Source organism: Lathamus discolor, chromosome W (assembly GCF_037157495.1).
Source record: "Lathamus discolor isolate bLatDis1 chromosome W, bLatDis1.hap1, whole genome shotgun sequence".
NCBI classification, from domain to species: domain Eukaryota; kingdom Metazoa; phylum Chordata; class Aves; order Psittaciformes; family Psittacidae; genus Lathamus; species Lathamus discolor.
Window position 1 is genome coordinate 27,815,591 of NC_088908.1, and position 23,381 is coordinate 27,838,971.

The window sequence follows — 23,381 nt, forward strand, 5'->3', positions numbered from 1 at the left end:
AGGAAGGAGTCATGTGAATCCATATGAACTGATGTAAGAGCAGCCTTACCAACTGCCTTTCGTTCATGGTGATAACAGGGAAAACAGGATCTCAAACAATACCTGCTGCCACTGGGTAAAACTCTTAGCTCTGATAATATCTTGGTAGGACATCACCCAAACTGTAGCTGGACAATGCAACTCCAGATTAAGAGACTCCAAACTGGCTATTGGAATGCTCCAGAAGGGAAACGGTGGTATTGTTTGTGTAATAATATTGCTAGAAAAGCCTTTCCCCCAGGATGGAATGGAACATATACATTAGGTGTTGTACTCCAGGATGCCATACGAGCACCACAGATTGAGGTATCCAGCCTATCCCAAGTAACATTGCAGAAACATATGGCTCTTGGCACATACATAGACCAGAGTAACCAAAGCAGCAGAATATCCACAGATCTAGCAGAAATCTGGAAGCAGACAAAGATCTTACATCAGGCTGCTTAGAGATGATACTTCCTGGGGATTTGAAGAATTATGGCATGGACATACTTCTTGGATACCAAATTGGATATGGTTAATAAAACTTGTTTGTGATCACTATAGTAACAATTTGTGTCTGTATCCTAGCATGTATCATGATTCAATTTTGTTGTTGCTGGTCACGATGGTGTATTAGAATCAAAGGGACCAAAAACTAGCCGTATAATATGAGGAGGGGAAGTTAGGAGGAAGCAGAGACAGGACACCTGAACCAAATTAGCCAAAGGGGTATTCCATACCACAGCACGTCATGCCCAGTATATAAACTGGGGGCAGTTACCAGGAAGGGCTAGATCACTTCTTGGGTTGGGCTGGGTATAGGTCGGCGGGTGGTGAGCGGTTGTATTCTCTTCCCTTGTTATTTCCTTTATCATTATTATTATTGGTGGTAGCAGCAGTGGTTTCTGCTATACTTTAGTTACTAGACTGTTCTTATCTCAACCCGTGGGAGTTACATTCTTTCGATTCTCCTGTCCATCCCTCTGGGAGTGGGGGGAGGAAGGGGGGAAGTGAGCAAGCAGCTGCATGGTTCTGAGTTACCGGCTGGGCTTAAACCACGACAACCAGGTAGTATTGACCCACAGCAAGACAGCAATTTATTTAGGTTTGCTGGTGTTAGCAACGGTTCTCTATTTCATAGAATCATAGAATAGTTACAGTTGGAAAGGACCTCAAGATCATTGTCGTGAAAGGAAGACTTGGACGACTCAATATGAGTTAACAGCAAGCTTCGTTTATTGCAAGTCTTAACACCTATTTATATGGCTTCTAACTAGGTCACACGTATTTTGTTAGATACAATGTAGCTTTACAAGGACACTGTTTATGGTTTCTAATCAAGTTATACATATTCTGCTAGATACAATGTAACTTCCCGAGGATGCTGTGTCCTTGGTGATAACTTGCTGCTCCGTTCTCCTCCTGGTCTTAAACCTGTTGATTGTGGTGTTTACCACATTCCTGCTCCACCAGCTGCAGCATGTCTATGTGACCCTTTTTGACAAGCCATTCCCCCACAATTCCCCCGTTTTTATTTGGGGTGTGAGGGCCCCACATTTGTGTTATTGACTGCAAGACTAACTTATAAGTACATTGTAGAAAGCAAGGAAAAAGCATTAATATAGCAAGCACTACTAATAATATGAGAATTCGAGTTTGAAGGAGCTGGCACAGCCATCCAGTGATGCCCCAATCTTCCCATGGGATACCAAAAAAATCAGTGGTTGTTTTAATCTTAGAGGTATGTTCCTTAAGCCATTGAATTTGTTTATATATGGACTCTCCATGTTGAGATATATTAAAACAACACATACCTTCAAATTCTACGCAACCATGTCCTTGGGCTAAAAGCAAAAAATCAATTGCTGCTCTGTTCTGTAAAATTGAATGTCGCACGCTGTTCATGTCCTGAGATAGTTGTTCTAACACTTGTGTAGTAACATTAGATTGCTTGCTGACCCAACAGGCTAATTTGCTGATTGATGTCAAGGCGTGTGCTGTTCCTATATTTGGTACAAGCGAAGCAAAAACTCGGGAGGTGCTGGACCATAATTCAACGTTATCGTCACAGTTTTGAGAAAGTGGCTGGGTGCTGCGTTTTCTACGAGACGCAGCCCGTAAGGCACTGATTGTTGTTTTATTTAGTGCTAATAATGACAACTGACCCAAATAACATGGTCCCCCGTGTGCAAAGCGAGGTATCCCATGCCATGCACGATCTCCACAAATGAGAAAAATGTTTGGGGGAAGTGCTAAGGCACTTTGATTAGCCCAAATTCACACGTGATTGGACCCCCACCCATAGGCTCGATATTGACCACACAGGTTGGGAATATTAAAGGTGGGGTTTTTAGGTGTTAACCAAGTTGTATTTTGTTGTTGATGAATAAAGTTACCTAAAAGTACGCAACCAGTTTCATTGGCGGTTACGTTTAGACTACGGCTGCCTAACAATTCGATTTCTTGAGGATCCCATGGCAAGGAGACAATTAACCCGGACAATAATAATGCCGTACACTGGCTGCTACTGTCCGCCCGGGTACAATTGTTAACAGAATATGCTGCAAAACTCTGATTATTGTAGCTGGGGATCCCTATTAAACAGGTACGAAAGGGATCCGTGGCAGAGGCAATAGCTAGGCAAAAAGAATTAGTATTAGTCTGATTGGCCCATGTCACCCACAGGTTAACTCGGGGATCAATGTGCTGTAGCATGCCATTTACCCCGAGCGACACACAACCGATGCCCAGGATCAAGAGGCCTAGTGTGGCGACCGCCATTCCCTCTACAGGGGGCAGTGGACTTGCCCTCTGGGCTTGAAGTATTATGGATCGTCAGTTGGTTAAGTTCTGCTCGGCGAGTTCTGTCGAGCTGGCCTCCGTGGTCGAGCCAGGCGTCACCGCAGGTTTGGCCCAATGACTAGGCACCCAGATGGTACCTGTGGGGGTAAGAACACACAGATAACCCCGCCCCATATATATCACCTTGGCAGGGCCCCCCCAAACACCTGTCTGTGGATCCCTGTAGTAAACCTGCATATCAATCGGGGGACGATCAGACATTTTAGGAAAATGAACAACAATGGGAGGTTCATTATGGTGGCCAAAAATACATAGATGATTGAGCACAAACAGCACTTTGGCTAAACGTTCTCTTGGATCAGAAATGTCGTCCTTTAGTTTCGACAAATAGTTTTTTAATGTAAAGTTCGCTCGTTCTACGACTGCTTGCCCAGTTGGGGAGTGTGGAATGCCGGTGACGTGCTTAATGTCCCATAGCTGTAGGAATTGTTTAACGCTGTTGCTGCTGTATGCTGGACCGTTGTCCGTCTTAATAGAGGCAGGCCTTCCCATAACTGCAAAGGAGGCCGTCAGGTGCCTTTTGACGTCTCGAGCTTTCTCCCCTGGCTGCACAGTCACCCAAATTATATGGCTATAAGTATCTATTGTTACATGTACGAATTTTAGTCGACCAATCTCTGGGACGTGAGTAACATCCATTTGCCACAGTTCGTTGGACCGTAGTCCTTTGGGATTTACTCCGATTCCGAGGCCTATCCCCTGATTGTGGAAGCTACACACGGGACAGGCCTGAACGATAGCTCGCGCTTCAGTCAGTGAAATGCCAAAGCTGCGTTGGAGACCCTTTGCATTCTGATGGAAGATCATATGCGCCCGTCGGGCCCTGTCGAAAGCAGGAATCGGGGCCTCTATTATTGCGACGAGGCGGTCTGCTCTTGCATTGCCTTCCCCGAGTCCTTCGTTCCATTGGTGACTACGAATATGCAACACTGCGTAACGCTCCGATCTGAGGTCAATAGCACGCTTTAGCTGCATCAAGAGACTCGCCAGCCGCTGGTTCTTCAAATCACGTATGGCGGCGTCCTCAATACGATTAGCTACTCCGGCCACATAAAGGGAGTCTGTTATAATGTTGATCTTCTGGTGAAGCCATTGGAGGAATACCCACACCACAGCATACAACTCCAAGGTTTGAAGCGTATCCTCGGGTTGCGCCTGTAAAATCTGGTGCCGCCAGTCAGCCCCATCTTTCCACGTCGCCGCTGCTGTTCGTGATCGTTGGCCGGCGTCTGTAAACACCGTGATTGCGTTTGCAAGGGGCTGAAGCGACCGTTTGGGTTTCTTTAACCAATGGTGGTTAGTCATCCATGCCAGGGTAGGTGACTCCAATGGCCGCGTAGTGATCAGCGAACCACTTTCTAATAGTGCCGCTTGAAGTTCCATAGAGGAGCACAGATACCAATCTAAGTTGGTCTGCCTCATGGGAATTTGGATTTCTCTTGGGGATAGCCCCGTTATGGCAAGGATGAGCAGTCTGCCCTTTTTTATCAAGTCCGCCAGAGTAATAATATATTCTTGCACTGTACGACGTGGCTGCAGCGGGGGGGCGATCCATTCCAATACTATACGTTCAGGCTGGCCACTACCCTCCCCCGTTTTTATTTTTACCTGGGAAATGGCACCGAGAAGGAATCTGGGGCCAGTTAGAATGGTTAGATCTATCGGAACATCTGGTAAGCGTCGTGCAGTGACATGATTGGTGACAGATTCTGTGATGGATTGCAACAGCTCCTTTTCTTTTGGGGAAAGTTCCACAGTAGAGGCCGGGTCCATTCCCTTTAGTAGGGGATGGAGACCATCAAGCAGTTCATTTGGAATCCCGACAACCGGGCGGAGCCATTGCAGGTCACCTAGAAGTCTCTGGGCATCATGTAGCGTTCGAATGTGTGTATCCACAGTCAGTTTTTGTGGTCGTATTTCATGATCAGTGATTGTCCAGCCCAGATATTTCCAAGGAGCTGTTTGTTGAATCTTTTCTGGGACTATTATCAGTCCACGGTGTGAGGAATGTGGGTGTGATTCGTGTCAGTAACTTAGAAAACTATTGAATTTATTTTTGTATTTAACTGTATTAACTAAGATAAACTTTAAACTAACACATGCTTATGCAAGGTTGTAACCTCAAGCACAGACGTATAGATATGCTGATGCTAAGCCTGATGCTAACTGCAGATATCCGGTAATGTAAACAAGGCTTGACACCTATTGTGTAGAAGTCACAAAACAGGAAGATTTGAGACCTTCGATTCAGCAATCTTCAAGGAAGGAAGATAAAGACCTCTAGCAGCAGACTGGCGCAGACTCGGATCATACCATAAAAGGACACTTTACAATATGTGAAAGGACACGTATACAAGATACAAAAGAGTATAAAAAGAATCTTTGGGAATAGGTGTGCGTCGTAGGTGGAGCAGAGACTCCCCGGCGCACCCAGCGCTGCTTGCTTATTGCCTCTCAATACTAATCAATTGTAAATAAAATTAATCAGACAAATTCACGTCTGTGGCAAGTTTTTATAACAACGGTCACTCAGTTTTTCTGCTACAGTTTGCAGTTGTACGGTGGTAAAGGGCTCCTTTTGAGCTAATAAAATATCATCCATGTAATGGTATATAACTACATTGGGCCAGGCCTTACGGAGTGCTTGAAGGGCTGCATCCACATATAGTTGACAAAGGGTAGGTGAATTCCGCATTCCTTGCGGTAATACTGTCCACTCATAACGCTGAGCAGGGGCTTCCTGATTAATAGAGGGTAGAGTAAATGCAAAGCGCTGCATGTCATCTGGATGCAGTCCAATTGTGAAAAAAACAATCCTTCAGTTCCACAACAAGTAAGGACCATTGGTCTGGGATCATACTGGGATTTGGGAGTCCAGGCTGTAAAGCTCCCATTGGTTGCATTTGCTTGTTGACAGCACGCAAATCATGGAGTAACCTGTATTTACCAGACTTCTTTCTTATTACAAAAATAGGCGTGTTCCATGGACTTGTGGATAAGCGGAGGTGCCCTTGTTGGAACTGTTCCTTTATTAAGTGATGAGCTTGTTCGAGACTTTCCCTTTTTAGAGGCCATTGCTCCACCCATTTGGGCTCATTTGTCGTCCATGTGAGGCGGATGGGGAAAGTCCATGCAATGGCCTTATCTAAAAAGGTGAGTCGGATGTGAGTATTACCCCCATTTGGGCTAACACATCACGCCCCACCAAGGCATGTATTTGTGAGGGGAGCGGTATTAATTGTACAGTAGAGTCGACCACCTTATCATCAATGGTAATCTGTAGTCGCGGGGATTGACGGGCGGTCGTCACCCCCCCCACACCTGTAATGGTGGCTCCTGTTGGGTAGGTTGGCCAGGTAGCGGGCCACTTATGTTCAGCTACCACAGTGACATCAGCCCCTGTGTCTAGCAAGGCAAACAGGTGAATTTGCTGTCCCTTATATTCCAGTGTCATTTGTTTTTGAGGTTGTTGGCCCAGACCCACTGTTAACATTACTGCTGGGCCCGTGGAGCCAAAGCCCCCTTCTCCACGGCGAGGGGAGTTGGCAGGGAATCCTTGAACAAGGTGCGGTAAAGGTATAAGCTGTGCAATTTTTGAGCCAGCAGGAATATATATTGGCGGGTGGAATGTCTGTACCACGATGTGGATTTCACCTTGACAATCGGCGTCGATCAGTCCAGTTATGATGTTGAGTCCTCCAATGCTCGCTGACGACCGTCCAATCAGAAGGGCCCCAACTGCTTGTTCGTTGATCATTATGGGTCCTTTCACTCCTGATGGGATTCGCTGAGGGGTGTTATCTATTAGGGTGGCATCTACTGCGGTTGCCAGGTCCAAGCCGAGGCTTCCCGCGGTGGCTGGTTGCAGGGTGGGTGGGGAGCAATGTGGGGGGCTACTTGTGCTATCACGCGGGTCCCCCTCGCGTTCTGTCCTCCGTTTCCCTGTAGTCTTCGGCAAGCGGCAGGGCAGTGCGCAGCAGATTGGCATTGAGGACACCAGACTGCCCCGGCGGGGCAGTTTCGCCGGAGGTGGCCCTGCTGGCCGCATCGGAAACAGCGGACTCTTAGAGCTTTTTGCTGGTACTGGTTGGCTGGGCGAGCGGAGAGGAGCGAGGGCTGCAAACCCTTGGTTTCGGGATGTTTCTGCTTGTGCTTTCAATCCCTCTCCTAATTCTTTGATGGCATTCACTAACATAGCCTGATTACCGGTAGGGACTTGCGCGGCACGTTCTAATAACTCCTCAACACTCCAATTCCCTGGCAGTGTCACTACAAGATTTCGAACAACGCTGTTTCCGTTTTGCAAGACACACTGCTTTAAGGTAGCTCCTTGCATATATTCCGGCACCCCTGCTGTTTTTATGGCTGTGGCTATTCTGTCTACAAAGGAACCTAATGGCTCATCCCGACCCTGCCTCAGGGACATATAGGAGGGCAACCCACCAGGGGCCTTAATTCGATCTATGGCGCGCCGAGCCGTGGCCATTGTCTCCCTGATTTTATCAGGCCCTAAGAGGGCCTGCGCCTCTGTACATAGAAAAGGACCCAACCCCATCAGCTCGGGGACAGTCAGCCCGTATAAAGGATTCCCGGGGTGGCGTTGTTCGGCCACTGATTCTTGGCAAAATGCTTGCCAGTGTGCGTTAAATAACAACTGCTGATGTGGGGTTAATATGAGGCGGGTGAGACTCTTGACATCATTGGGGAGTAACAGCCCCCCCCCCCCCCCCCCCAGATATAATCCAACATTTGTTTAGCGGTCTCCCCCTGAATACCACATTCGCTCACTGTCGCTCGCAGCTGCGACAGCAATTTCCAATCTAGCGGTGTGATACTAGCTGTAAGACCACCCTGAGGCCCCTGCTGATAGGCCACCGGGAATGCCTGTAACATATCAGCGGCAGCCTCAAGATCCCCCTCCTGGGCAGCCTGTCCTGCTATCTTTTTCCATGATGTACGTTCACGATCAATACCCACGCCCCTGTTGCCAATTTGCAGGTTTCCCTCCTCCACCAGCTTACTCACGTCCCCAGATTCTGCGTCCCCGGGGTGCAACTTTTCAGCCGGACCCGGGGAAGCAAGGACCGAGGAGGAGGGAAAGCCGGTGGGCGGCTTTTCAGCCGGACCCGGGTGTGAGAAACTATAAATTAGGATATTGTTTATTAGGATTTATGTTAAGCCCAATGTAAAGGTTAGGCAATAAAAAGTATGAAACTGCTTACTCAGTCACCGGACACAGCTTACATAGACTAACAGTCGCCAACCGCAATCGCTTATCGCTTATGCAAACATAGTAGATGTTGCCTAAAGATAGCTATAAGATGTTCCATGTGAGAAACTATAGACTAGTGTATTGTTTATTAAGATATATGTTAAGCCAAATGTAAAGGAACTGACAGAGATAAAACACAGCTGGCCAAGATAAGATAGCCGCAAGATGTCCCAGGAACTGGCAGAGATAAGACTAACAACTCCCTGCAAAGACATATGGATGAAGGATCAAAGGAGGAAGACTTCTCACCTTGGTCTCATCGATCACCAGGAGGCAGGAAACTACCCCCTAACAACAACTGAAGCATGCGCAGAGTACTTCCACTATTTCATGAACAAAGAAGTAAAGATGTATAAAAAGGGGCTGTTTGAAATACTTAACACGGCAGTTGGCGGAGCGCAGACTCCCCTGTCGTCCAGCGCTGTCTTTGCTCATATTCTACTTGCTATAATTAATAAAATTTCAATTGGATTATGATCCGTTGTGGTCTCAATTTATAACAATTTCTGGTGCCGTGACTCGGATAAGGAACGGTGGGCTTTGGTCCTCCGGGGAGGCGCCCCGCGACATTTCGCGGCCCCGCGACCAACAGCTTACCTCATCCTTACCGACGAACCTAAATGCTAGAATACGAGCAAAGAAGGAACCGGTAAAATCCCATAAAAATTCTGTGCACGGGAGTCCGGACGAAGACGCAGGACGCGTAAGTATATTGCGAAACTTTCCGCAGAGCGAAATAGTTCGCGGCGGAGGACTGCAGAGTGAAATTGTTCACGGCAGAGATTGTTCGCAGGTTTGCCGTTCGGGCGGGATTGGGTTTCCTGGAATATAACGAATGAGAGGTTCGATATACTGAACCAAGCGAGTGTGGACCCTTAAGTACTGCGGTTCCCATCTCCCGCGAGGGACTGGGCCAGGAACAAGGGGGAGCGAGTGAGTGTGTGTTCGGAGATATTCCAGAAGATGGGGGCGAAGGGCAGCAAGCCTTCGACTCCCATGGGATAGGTACCCACTGTACCTAAGAATACCCCTCTGGCATATATCTTAGACAATTGGAGATGTCTCCTTGAAACCTTAGGGAAAGATAAGCAAAAAATGATAGAATATTGTACTAAGATATGGGGAGGGAAGAAGATTTTTAAAAATGTTTTTTGGCCAATCTATGGGTCAGAAGAAGATTGGGTAAGACAGCAATTAAACCTCTAGGTTAATAATAAAAAACCCCTTAACCTTGAGGAGAGTCAATATGCGGAAGTGTGGCTAAAAAGACCGGGAGCTAGACTTTACCCGCTGAATGAGATAAAAAAAAAAAAAAAAAAAAAAAAAAAAAAAACCCTAAACAAAAGAAAAAGAAGGTATAATATGAAGCGGGGACAGATACTAAATATGTATAGGCGTAAGGAAATAAATGTAAAGGAAAAACGACCCTGGGTGTGCATACTTTGGAGGAACGATCCCCATGCACCTCAGCGCTGAATAAAGCATACCTACTTTACAACTTTAACGAGTTGTGGAGTCAATCCGCGTATCAATTTGGCGAGCCAGCCAGGAGGCCTCTGTTCGGCTGCAGGATCGGGTGAGGAGCGGATATCCTAAGCCCCCCCCCCCCAGGCCGCTTGCCTGGGGGAGCTCCGCTTCTCATCCGCTCACTGCGGGGACAGACAGGGACCTGCGCCGGCTGCGGAGAGGCGGTATGCTTGGAATTTAGGTACTTTGGGGGGCCTGTAGGGCATACGCGTGGCCGGGGCTGCTGGTAAGGCGTGCAGAGACGTCTGGCGCACAGCGGAGTTCCCCTTGGCAGGTAGGGCTTGCAAGCTGGGGGCTCGTCGACCGATAGCGCGGCTGCAAGCGATCCTGGAGGCGGATCGGGCGAGCCCGGGTTTTCGCTGCATCCCAAGTTTTGGGAGCCAGGGCGGACCTGCTAATGACCGTATAGGAAGCAGGAGAAGGGCAAGCGGAACCATAGCGTGAGTGTGTGGGATCCCATGTGTTTCTGTGTGACTGAGACGTAGCGTAGCTACGAAGCGAGTGTGGAGTCCTAATCCGCGGCTCCGTGTCTCCGCGAGGGGAGCGGCCGGAGACGGACAAAGCGTTTATGTTTTTCTGTCCTGTGTCTTGTCTGTGTATAACCATCAAGCAGCTTAGAAAGCGGGGGAAGGTCCGGCTACCCCTCCCGCAGTGGATAACTTTACGAAATACAAGGGCAAGGGAATTTCCTATATGCCCTGTGAGAGTATGTGCCTTGTAGGAGTGTAACTGTATGTGACGGGTGGCATTTCACGTGGATATTGCCACTCAGGACAGCGGTGGGGCAGATACTGCTCGGGGTGTCTTACAAAACACTGCCAGGTAGAAAATTATAATTATCTAATCGGTGACCAGAAATAAAAGATTACTTTGTGGAGAAAAACCACAAAATCCTGGCGGACTTCCGGGAAGTTAGAATGGAAAACTGAGAAAGGGTTTATAAAAGGTATCAAAGAAAATTTAAGAAGATGTGGTTACAAAAAAAAAAAAAAAAAAAAAATGGGAATACAACAATTAATGTCTCTCTTTTTGGGACAATCAACGGAGGATATTAGGAAAACCTTCGTAACCTGACATATGAGTGCATAATAAGTTTTGAACAGTGGAACCTGCCGTGGATACTAGGGCAGTGTAAATTTTGCTGGAACTGAAACTATGTTCTAATGACAGGGGAGTTGATCTGCAGAACCCAGAGATACTATCTTACTGAATCCCCTGAGAATATCATAAAACTTGTGTGTAGGTGCTCTCATATTTTAAGTGCATTTGCAGAGCACTGGGAAAGAGAAGCTATAGAGATTTGTAAGAGATTGTTTGAAATGGGAGCCGGTCAAAACAAGGGAATTGTGAAGAAAAGCCCATTGGGTTACATTTTGGCACATTGGAAAGAACTGGGAGGTTCTTCTGGGGGCTCAGTAAACAAGAAAACATTGGTAAAATATTGTAATCAATGGTGGCCTTTATAAACTTTGGAAAATCAGGAAAAATGGCCTAAAAATGGAACTCTGAATTCTAATGCATTTTTTTACAATTTATGTTGGTTTTGAGGTGGCCAAGAAAATGCAATAAAGTAATGTATGCAGATATGTTTCGCTTTAAGAAAGCACCTGGAGTGGCAGACAGAATGTGAAATTAATATAACCCTGCCAGATCCCTAATTTTGGTTTTGGAAAAACAGAAAGCTAAGCTGGAGAGATGTTGTTCAGCCTGTGATATTGGGACAGTCATCAAGAAAATTATATATCACAGGTACCTCCGAGAGGAGCACCCTCTGCCTCTGTCCTATCAGGTATTGATAAGGAGGAGGAAATTACTGTCACTGGCAACAAGCAGCACATTCACATTCAGGGTTAAGAAGGGGTTAAACCAGAAGTGCTGTTGCAGAGGCAGGCATCTGTAACCCCTGCAGAGCAGGGTGAGCACCTGTGAAAAATAACAAATAAATAAATAAAAAGGGAAAACCAAAGGGGAAAGGAGGGAAGCTCCCGCAGTTCCTGTGTTTAAGTATGAGATGGGTGCTGGGGCAGGCAGACAGACATGTTGACAGACGGGATTGAACGGTTGATGAATAAATGTGGATGGGAGTGAAGGAGGAAGCATGGAGAGTGTATAGGAATTGGAAATAGGTAGAAAAGAAAAAGCTGGGTCGTGCTACAGCCACGGCTGCGCTGGTTGCTTTAAAACTGGTGGAGGACGAATGTCGGACAGAAGTGGGGGAGTGACCTCCTCTTCTGTGGAACCGGATCGGTGTGAGTGCTATGAGGAGTTTGGAAGCTGGGAGTGAGACTACCCTAGTGGGAGTGCCATGGGGTGGCTCGGGTGACTGAATTGGAACTAGGCTGACGGGACCAGGGGAATCTTCCCTAGCAGATCCACTGGTTATAATGGAATTTTTGGTTGATACAGGTGCAATGTATTCAGTTTTAAACAAAGCTTTAATACCTTTGGGGACGATTATATGATGATAAAAGGGGCGACTGGCCAAAGTGAAAAGGCTTATTTTTGTAAACTACTAAAATATCAATTGGGAAAACAATGGGGCATCCATAAGTTTTTGTATATGCCTAACTCCGCAAAAGCTCTTTTGGGGAGAGATTTGTTAGAACACTTGGGAGCAACCATTACTTTCAAAGGAGGCGAGATCACTTTAAAAGTAAAGGACCAACAGTATATAGAGATGTTAAAAGCTTAATTTTGATCACTAATCATGTCGAGGGAGAAGTCAGATTGAAAATATACTGGATCAGGTATTCCCAGGGATATGGGCTACAAACGTACCTGGAAGAGCTCCTAAAAGAATACCAGGTACAAACGGGAACATGCTGTTACAGTATGTAGATGATCTGCTCATAGCAGGGAATAATAAGGAGGATGTAAGAAAAGAAAGCATTCGATTTCTAAACTTTCTTGCACAAAAAGGCCTACGGGTATCACAAGAAAAGTTACAATTTGTGGAGGAAAAAGTGAAATATTTGGGACATTATTTGTTTAATGGCCAGAAAATATTGGAGCCAGTCGCATTAAAGGCCCAGTGACGAGACCCCACTGGAAAGTAATCAGTACTCCAGGGGACACCAAGATAACCCTGAAAAGATAATGTAATGATAGAAACTTTATTTAATTATTTTGCCGCATTATCTTTTGGTATAAAGCGTGTATTGCTGTTTATATTTGCTATAATTATTTCTCCTCTTTTCTATTATATATGGAAACGTACAAAGTGTGTTGAAGGAAATTGTTAAACTTATGCAACCACACAATAGTGAATATAGAAGATATGCTGATGTAAATAATGTATGTACTCTAGATATACGAATTAGGTGTAATAATTTGAATTGCAATTGTTATCCATTTGCTTGTTTTAGGTGTAAGGTATGTCAGGATAAATGGTGGACACACTATGAATGTGGATGCCCTCCAATAGGAGTTTGCACACAGTGTTGGAAAATCCAAAGAACTCTCACTGAGTGGAAATTAAAACAATTAGAGTCTAAAACAAGAAATTATTTGGGAATCCCATGAGTGGTGGGAGATTTTTGCCAAAGGAATAAACCCTCAATATTATTGTTACCACTCCAATGAACCAGTCCCCTTTATAGCCGAAATTTTGATTATAAAGTGTAGAAGGGAAGTACTAACTGTATCTTGCTTTGCCCCATTAGTTAAGGCTGCAAAGTGGGAAGCCTATGTAAACAGGCAGAAAGCCCGAAACAGCTGTTCTCCTGAAGAATTCCCTTGCTGCCGAGAAGATGGTACACCCCGTGGCTCGAAGCAACCGAGTCGACGGGCGAGGCAGAGGAGGAATAAACTGTGGAGAAAAGAACCAGAACAATGGGATGCAAAACCAGCAATGGCCGAACTTCCCCAGGACTGGTAAAAATATACTTAAATTGGCAAAATTGACAGACACCCTTTTTCCTGGTATACCGTTAGTTTTGTTATTGATAATAACCCAAGCAAATGGAAACCCGCATGAACCATTAAAGTGGGAATTAATATCCTGAGAAACATCCAAAGTGATAACCACTTTCACTGGGACGGGACAACCTGAATTCCCTGTACAACCTTAATATAGAACTCCGGAAAAGGTTAAATCAACGTAAGAAAGATCGTGAGGCGAGCAGGTCATGGTATGAAAACTGGTTTAATGTCTCACCTTGGCTAACCACTTTGTTGTCTGCTCTAGCAGGACCGCTTATCATGTTGATTCTGAGACTTATATTTGGGCCTTGTATATTACGCTATATTTTACACTTTATTAGAGAAGGGTTTGACATAGCTAAACTGCTTATTTTAACTACGAGATCTGGGGTAAAATATAAGAGTGTATCTATTGATGAGGATGAAGATTGTTGTGAATGTGTCATGCCACGTAAAAAATATACCTGTGATTGTAAGGAATTACCTTGTGAGTGTTATGATAAATGTTGGGAGTGTGGAAAAAGGTTGGCTTACAATTCTGAAAATGAAAGCAGCATCTAATAAACAATAATAGGATAAAAGAAAAAGGGGGGGATTGTGAGAAACTATAAATTAGGATATTGTTTATTAGGATTTATGTTAAGCCCAATGTAAAGGTTAGGCAATAAAAAGTATGAAACTGCTTACTCAAACAGTCACCGGACACAGCTTACATAGACTAACAGTCGCCAACCGCAATCGCTTATCGCTTATGCAAACATAGTAGATGTTGCCTAAAGATAGCTATAAGATGTTCCATGTGAGAAACTATAGACTAGTGTATTGTTTATTAAGATATATGTTAAGCCAAATGTAAAGGAACTGACAGAGATAAAACACAGCTGGCCAAGATAAGATAGCCGCAAGATGTCCCAGGAACTGGCAGAGATAAGACTAACAACTCCCTGCAAAGACATATGGATGAAGGATCAAAGGAGGAAGACTTCTCACCTTGGTCTCATCGATCACCAGGAGGCAGGAAACTACCCCCTAACAACAACTGAAGCATGCGCAGAGTACTTCCACTATTTCATGAACAAGGAAGTAAAGATGTATAAAAAGGGGCTGTTTGAAATACTTAACACGGCAGTTGGCGGAGTGCAGACTCCCCTGTCGTCCAGCGCTGTCTTTGCTCATATTCTACTTGCTATAATTAATAAAATTTCAATTGGATTATGATCCGTTGTGGTCTCAATTTATAACACTGGGGAAGCAAGGACCGAGGAGGAGGGAAAGCCGGTGGGCGGTTTTTCAGCCGGACCCGGGGAAGCAAGGACCGAGGAGGAGGGAAAGCCGGTGGGCGGCTTTTCAGCCGGACCCGGGGAAGCAAGGACCGAGGAGGAGGGAAAGCCGGTGGGCGGTTTTTCAGCCGGTCCCGGGGAAGCAAGGACCGGGGGGGGGGGGGGGGGGGGGGCGGTGGGCGGTATATAAACCGTATTGGTGAGGGGCGGCAAGGGCCACGGGTCTCCCGCCCCCCCCCCCCCCCCCCCCCCGAGGTGTTAAGGAAGACCGCGCCGAGCCGCTCAGTGGCGGCTTTTGCCGCCTTCTGCTCGGCACGGTGCTGATCTAACGCGTTAGCAACTACCCGCCAGGTTTTTCCCAAATGCTTTGCCGTTTTATCACCGTCAAGGGTGGCTGCCCACAGCTTATCTCCTAGTTTCCGCCACTCGTCACGATCAAAGATCGTATTCGGGTCGAGAAAACAACCTTTCGCTACTCCATAAGCTACCACTCCCGCTAATTCCTTCTTTAACTCCTTAATACCACGCTTTTCTAAAAAGCAATTTAATAAATCTAGGGCAGCTTGCCTCTCCATACCCCCTTTTAAGGTACTCGCGCTCCGTTGCCCTACGAGGCTTCGGCTGCTCCTCCTCCTTGGTGCAACGCTGCCGATGCAGCCACTGCAAGTCCGGCGGCGCCCAGATCCCATCTATACGGTCGTCCTTTCGCGCGATGCGCCGCTTTGACCCTCCGGGGCAAGATCGGAGCCAAGTGCCACTTTTTCACGGCCGTGGTGTCGGTACCCTCCGCTCAGTGTTCGAATCACGTCGGGGTCAGCATTTGTCGTGAAAGGAAGACTTGGACGACTCAATATGAGTTAACAGCAAGCTTCGTTTATTGCAAGTCTTAACACCTATTTATATGGTTTCTAACTAGGTCACACGTATTTTGTTAGATACAATGTAGCTTTACAAGGACACTGTTTATGGTTTCTAATCAAGTTATACATATTCTGCTAGATACAATGTAACTTCCCGAGGATGCTGTGTCCTTGGTGATAACTTGCTGCTCCGTTCTCCTCCTGGTCTTAAACCTGTTGATTGTGGTGTTTACCACATTCCTGCTCCACCAGCTGCAGCATGTCTATGTGACCCTTTTTGACAAGCCATTCCCCCACAGATCATCAAGTTCCAGCCCCCCTGCCATGGGCAGGGACACCTCACACTAAACCATCTCACCCAAGGCTCTGTCCAACCTGGCCTTGAACACCACCAGGGATGGAGCATTCACAACTTCCCTGGGCAACCCATTCCAGTACCTCACCACCCTTACAGTAAAGAATTTCTTCCTTATATCCAATCTAAACTTCCCCTGTTGAAGTTTTAACCCATTACCCCTTGCATTTTTAGATCCCTAGGAAAAAGCTTTAGATGCTATTTGAGTGTTAGGAAAGATTTTTAAAAATCGAATAAGTGAGTTGTCATTTCTTAAAAAGAACCAAAACAAACCATCAAGACAGTTAAATTTCTGAGCTTAAGCTCTAAGACAGGAGGGGAAAAAAAAGACCAAATACATGACAATAAGAAAAATAAAACTATAGTATTTTCAATTGTGAAAATATTAAGAGAATAAGAATGATAGCAGAGCATGTCACAAGCTAAAGGAGGTCAAGAGAGAAAAGAAACAGCTGTGATCTATAATCAAATTCTAGCAGTTGGGATGCATAATGTATAAATAAATACATGTAATATACTGTGTGCATTCACGGTGCACAGATTTATTTTTTATTTAAATCACCTTACAATAAAGCAATATTCTTCTCACCCACCCATGGAGAAAATTCATAAGGCTAATGTGAGTGATCACTTATGAGATCACTGGCCTCAACTTTAAATGAATGCAACTTATATATGAACTGCACACAATACTCCTGGTGAGGTCTCACAAGAGCAGAGTAGAGGGGCAGGATCACCTCCTTGCTGGTCACGCTCCTTTTGATGCAGCCCAGGATACGGTTGGCTTTCTGGGCTGCGAGCACACACTGCCAGCTCATGTTCATTTTCTCATCGACCAGCACCCCCAAGTCCTTCTTCGCAGGGCCGCTCTGAATCTCTTCTTTGCCCAACCTGTAGCTGTGTCTGGGATTGCTCCGACCCAGGTGTAGGATCTTGCACTTGCCGGAGCAATCCCAGGCATGTGAATCTCCTAGTGAAACTAGCATTTGAAAACACTACAAAATGCATTAAAAATGGCCGAAGACCCTTCTTTGTCCCACCTCAGTATGAGAGGATAAAAATTTAGCACTTGCTAAGCATCATATCAGGCCTTGCAAAAGTATTCATGTGAGTTGTGACTGACATTGCATAGCAGGGATGTCAACAGGGACTGCTGTCCTGTCAGCTCTGTCTGCAGTGAGCTTTCACAGGACTGTGGCAGTAGCATAGACAAAGTCCATCATGTTTTAGTAACTTATCTGCAAAACAGCAACAAAAAATTGCCATTATTGTTGTATTGTTTTTGGTGTGCATTCCACATGCAATCCAGCAAGCCTTCTCAGTCTGGAATAGCTTTCACTTTGTCCTGGGTTCAGCAGTAGCAGTAATTTTTCTCCTTCTTCGTAGCTGGTGCAGTGCTATGGTTTTGACTTTGAGCCTGGGAACAATGCTGATACCATTGATGTTTTTAGTTGTCGCTAAGTAATGCTTACTCTGACCAAGGACTTTCTGAGTCTCATGCTCTGCCAGGGAGGAGGGGAAGACGGGAGGAAGAAGAGACAGGACACATGACCTGAACTAGCAAAAGAGATATTTATACCATAGTATGTCATGCCCAGTATATAAACTGGGGGCAGTTACCTGGAAGGGCTAGATCACTGCTCGGGTTGGGCTGGGTATCAGTCAGGGGGTGGTGATCGGTTGTATTCTGTTCCCTTATTTCCCTTACCATTATTATTATTGGTGGTAGTAGTAGTAGTTTAATATTATACCTTAGATACTAGACTGTTCTTATCTCAACCTGTGGGAGTTACATTCTTTTGATTCTCCTCCCCATCCCTCCAGGAGCAGGGGAAGGAAGGGGGGGGAGTGAGCGGATTTGGGGGGGAAAACAGCCAATGAACTCAATTGTATGCTGTTGCCTGCTATGTAGCACTTTTATAGCCCACCAACTAGATGTCTTCAGGTCACCAGCGGCTGGCCCTGACTTCCCTCCAACCATCATCCCAGCAAAGAATGAACTTTGATGAAACCAGACGAGTTCTGCGGTATCATCAGCAGCCAACAGTCCAACACTGCACACAGCTTCTCCTGCTCTGTTACAAGAGAAGGAGCCTGACAGCATGGACCGTGTGAACTCAGCAGCTTTATAGGGATTGGTCCATGCACTGAGGAATGATATCTCTCTCTTTGTGTGTCTGTGGATGTATATATATATATATGAGACAAGAGTGATGGTATATTGAAAAATGTGGGATCTGAACATGACATGAATGGTATGGAATAAGGGGTGGATACTGTCCTGGGTTCAGCAGTAGCAGTCATTTTTCTCCTTCTTAGTAGCTGGTGCAGTGCTGCGTTTTTGACTTTCAGCCTGGGAACAATGCTGATAACACACCAATGTTTTTAGTTCTTGCTAAGTAGTGTCTACTCCGATCAAGGACTTTCTGAGTCTTATGCTCTGCCAGGGAGGAGGGGAAGCCGGGATGAAGCAGAGACAGGACACCTGACCCAAACTAACCAAAGGGGTATTCTATACCACACCATGTCATGCCCAGTATATAAACTGGGGGGGAGTGACCAGAAAGCCCCAGATTGCTGCTCGGGTCAGCTGGGTATCAGTCGGCAGGTGGTGAGTGGTTTTATTCTCTTCCCTTGTTATTTCCCTTATCATTATTATTATTATTGGTGGTAGTAGTAGTAGTTTAATATTATACCTTAGGTACTGGACTGTTCTTATCTCAAGCTGTGGTATTTACATTCTTTCAGTTCTCCTCCCCATCCCTCTGGGAGCTGGGGGAAAGGGAGGAAGGAGGGGAGTGTGCGAGCAGCTGTGTGGTTCTGAGTTACTGGCTGGGCTTAAACCGCAATACCTTCTATTCTTTCCATTCATGTGCTTAGTTTGAATAAGAACAGTGGGTTCAGAATTGAAGCTTGACCTTTGCTGCCTGTGTAGAAAGTAGCCTGTTACATGGGACTCTGCTGCCACAAACTGTGAGATGCTTGACCAAGGCAGGGAACTTCTGCTGCTAGACTACTCTAAAGTAAACAAAACCCCATCTGCCTTGCATCAGCACTACTTTGTACCCCATGAATGGTTATGTTAGTAGGACAAATACATTCAGGAATCTCAACCAGGTGTGTACTGTGGCATTTCTGACTTGAAATTTGCTAAGCTGTGAAAGCATTATGATTTCTTGGGCATACACCATCATAGTTATTTGCTATCCCTTTTATTTTCCATTTGGAATTTATTTTACATTCATGATATGTTCAAATTGAGTAGTACCTCTGTGGGCTTTGTAAAGTAAGAAGCTTTATACTTTAGTAAGAAGCTTTATACTTTTTTTAGCCCTAGCCCTGGGGCTGATTTCCAAAGGACCCCACATCCATCCTTATGGAAATGATTTGTCAAGAGCTCTGTTCCTATTTTGACACTGGAAGGATTAGTTAGCCAGACTTTTCTCAAGTGCTCAACAGATAACTGAGAATTCAACGCTTTTATAACCAGCATTTCTGTATCAGTCATGTGAAAAATCATTCTCATGTTTCTAACAGACTAGGCGATGTGGACAGGAAAGTATCTGGCAACTAGTAAATGGTCATATTCTATGATTCTGTGTTAGAGAAATAGCATGTATCTGTCTAAGTTGACATCACTCAGAATATACTTCTGGTGACGCTTCCTGAAGATATATGTGCTAAGCTTCTAGTTCTGCTTGTTCAGTATCTTTTGGAGCTATTTAGAGATCTTTAGAATTAAATTATGTTCTCATGAATTTTGTCCTTTGGCAATTGCCCTTCTTTCAGAAATTGTGAAATTTGTGTGTCAGCAAAGTCCAGGAAAATTCATTTAACCAGTGAAGAGAATGTTGATATAATATTTTCCAGTAGTGGGGAAATGCCCGTTGTTTGTATTTCAGTTCTGCTTAAGGTAAATGTGTCATATGCTGAAGATATATAACCAAGGAAAACCAAAGACCTCTAAAAATCTAAGTTACCCTTATTGATGGTTTTCTTTCTTTGATCTTTCTCTAGTCTTTGCTAAAAAGGCCTTCTAAGGATCAGTAACATCCTTAGGCGTGTGAATTAGGATTAGAAAACTTTCCTTAGTGACCAAAATATATTGTTCGTACTTATATATTTTCCATTTAAAATCTTAATTTCTTCAGAAATTGAAACCTATATTTTGACAAAATAGCCCTGAGCTATGAGAAACCTCATGCTCTTAAATAACCTCTTTGACATGGTGTCGTGGGTTCAGCAGTAGCAGTCATTTTTCTCCTTAGTAGCTGGTGCAGCACTGTGTTTTGACTTTTCGGCCTGGGAACAGAGCTGATAACACAAATGTTTTAGTCTGACGAAGGACTTTCTGAGCCTCATGCTCTGCCAGGGAGTAGGGGAAGCTGGGAGGAAGCAGAGACAGGACACCTGACCCAAACTAGCCAAAGAGGTATTCCATACCACATCACGTCATGCCCAGGATGTAACAGAGAGTTACCCGAAGGGATAGTTGACTGCAGGGTTGGATGAGGTATCAGTCGGTGCTTGGTAGGGTGCGGTGGGGTGAGTTATCTGTTGGCTGGTGGTGAGGTGTTGTATTCTCTTCCCTTGTTATTTCCTTTATCATTATTATTATTGGTGGTAGCAGTAGTGATTTGTGTTATACCTTAGTTACTAAACTGTTCTTATCTCAACCTGTGGGAGTTGCATTCTTTTCGATTCTCCTCTCCGTCCCTCCAGAAGTAGAGGGAGGGAAAGAGGGGGGGAGTGAGTGAACGAGCTGTGTGACTTTGTTTAAACCACGACACATGGTATCTGCTTTCTCCTTTTCCTAAATATATTTTTGAAGAGTTGTCATTATCAAAGACTCGCTGTTCATCAGCTGATTGCATTTTTCTGTATGTTTTGTATAAAAGGACAAATTTTGGTCCTTTCTTCAGTGGGGCTAAAGAAACCAAATTCATCAAGGCAATTCAGAATCCTCTCACTGGATCTGTGAGCTCATGCCAATTAGGAAAACTACTGTTTAGTGTCAGTCAGTATGAAGGATGATTCATTTTCCCTTCTCTTAGCCTCTCAGGAAACATCCTGACCTTATCAGATTGGAAAAAAAATGTTCCCTAGAATGCTGAGACATGTTTGAAATGAAGTCCCACTGAACCTACCTAATGTGGAGACATTATTGAGATTGTTTCCTTTAAGGAAGATATTTTGTCATGTGTAGCTTTGCAGGAGGAAAAGCTGCATTTGCAGATTTTTCTATGGAATTTCCTGTTCTCTTCCTACTTTTTTGAAATTCACCCTATATACTCTACATTTTGAAAAAAAAATATAAGTAAAGTCCAATAAAGATCTAACTGAGCATGGTTCAAGGCTTACATTTCCCCAAACAGCCATGTCACAAGTACAGAAGGCATTAATCATCTGTATCTTATCTCTATGAGAAGCCATCTTCAAAGCAGAAAGGAGAATTCTACCCTCTGGAGGCATATCAGAAATAGTGTGAGGCACTCAGATACTGTGATTGAGGTCTATAGAAATGCCTATAAATAAAGTAGGAAATACCCAGATACTACAGTTTACTTGGGAAAATAAATAAACCACATAAAAATCTGACAAGATGCAAGCTTCTCTCCCATATGAGGACACTTCTCGTTCCTTTTCCACTCTATTCTGAGAGCAGGACCTGCTGTGCAGGGACTAGGTCCCCATCCTTAACTTGCAGTCCCTTGAGACAATGAAGTTAATCACCTTGTACATAGCACGACAGCATTAAGGATGGAAAACTTATAGGCGTGCTTAGCTGTGTATCCTTTCCAGATTTTGAATCTAAGAGGAAAAAAGAAATGTGCCTGAGCAGAAACTTGTAGAATCTGAAATTCGAGGGTATTTGAATATGAGAGTGCAAATTCTGGTATGACGGAAGGAAGAAGCAGATTGTCTACTGACTTCAGTGGGGGCATTAGATACAGATTTCACAGAAGTGCTTGGAGCAATAATGCATAGCTTCTGGTGGCCACCCCATTTATCTGCTGGAGCACTGTGCTGTTCACTTGGCAAGATCACTAAGGAAAAAAAGTCACTGATTGCAATTGCTCCTTTTTGTATATAATTTTTTTAGGCAACTTTGAGGTGTTCTAGTTCTGGCTCTCTTTCACGGACACCCCCTTGTCATGGGGAAAGAGCTTGCATGCCCTTGTGAGGTTAAGAGCTATGCTGGTGGTGGCATATGCCTCCGGTAGGGTCTCCCATGCCAGACAGGTTTCAACTGAAGGGTCAAACAAAGTGTGTCCATGGGCAGAATGGTCTCACTAGCCTTCGGGCAACCATCCTAGGAGAAGGACAACTCTAACTTCAAACCCGGGCAGATGGAGCTCATCTAGCCTTGTAAGGCCTTCCATCTAAGAGAAGGACACTCTAACCAAAACTACAACCTGAGGACTTTGCTGTCACCATCCAAGCTTGCTAGGCCCTGGCAGATAAACCTCAGGTGTAAAGGGTGGGGCCAGTTCCACGCACGCCCTCACCTAAAAAATCCACTGCGCAGGCCCGAAGGGTTTATTCACACTTGCAAAGCCCTGTAGCAACAGGCAAGGGATGAAACGGTAAGCACTGGAAGCCACAGACCAAACCCTGCATGCAGGCTGTTCAAAACATTGGTTACTCGAGATTGACCCAGGAGATGACAGTCTTGTTCAGAAACATCCTGAATGACCAAGCAGGCTTTTTTCAAGGAGAGAACTGCTTGCTCCATATGGAGAGAGGCCTAGAAAAGGTGGCCTAACTAAAGCTCATCTCCCCTTCCACCTGGTTGGCTAGCTGTGGCCAACGGGCATCTTCTGTTGCGGTCGATCAAAGACAAAGAGACAAAGGCATACACCTGCCACCAAAGGTGTGTCCAGATTGACACTTGCATGTTGGAACATCAGAAACATGCTTGATACAGCGGACAGTGGGCGTCCCGAGCACCGTTCTGCTCTAATTGCCCATGAACTTTCACGACTCAACATCAACATTGCTGCTCTCAGTGAAGTTTGCCTTCATGAGGAAGGTAGCCTTAAAGAACATGGTGCTGGCTATACATTCTACTGGTCAGGCAAATCCAAAACTGAAAGCCATCTTTCTGGAGATGGCTTCATGATTAAAAACTCCATCATCTCTAAATTTGAAAATTTGCTGATAGGTCATCCAATCGTATTATCACCTTACGCCTTCCACTACACAATAAGCAACATGTTGTTCTTTTCAGCATATATGCTCCAACTCTGCAAGCTGACCCTGCAGAAAAAGACAAATTCTAC

General features: G+C 45.1%; 2 long non-coding RNA genes across 2 annotated transcripts; one reads left to right on the forward strand and one right to left on the reverse strand.

Moving 5' to 3' along the window:
- Positions 1-1,233: 1,233 nt before the first annotated feature.
- On the reverse strand, positions 1,234-9,805 carry LOC136004291 (uncharacterized). The gene is made up of 2 exons (XR_010608362.1): positions 9,647-9,805; positions 1,234-2,960 (listed from the first exon to the last, which is right to left on the reverse strand). It is a non-coding gene; the product is annotated as an uncharacterized LOC136004291 (long non-coding RNA).
- Positions 8,022-14,083, forward strand: LOC136004292 (uncharacterized). The gene is made up of 2 exons (XR_010608363.1): positions 8,022-8,858; positions 13,345-14,083. It is a non-coding gene; the product is annotated as an uncharacterized LOC136004292 (long non-coding RNA).
- Positions 14,084-23,381: the final 9,298 nt, after the last annotated feature.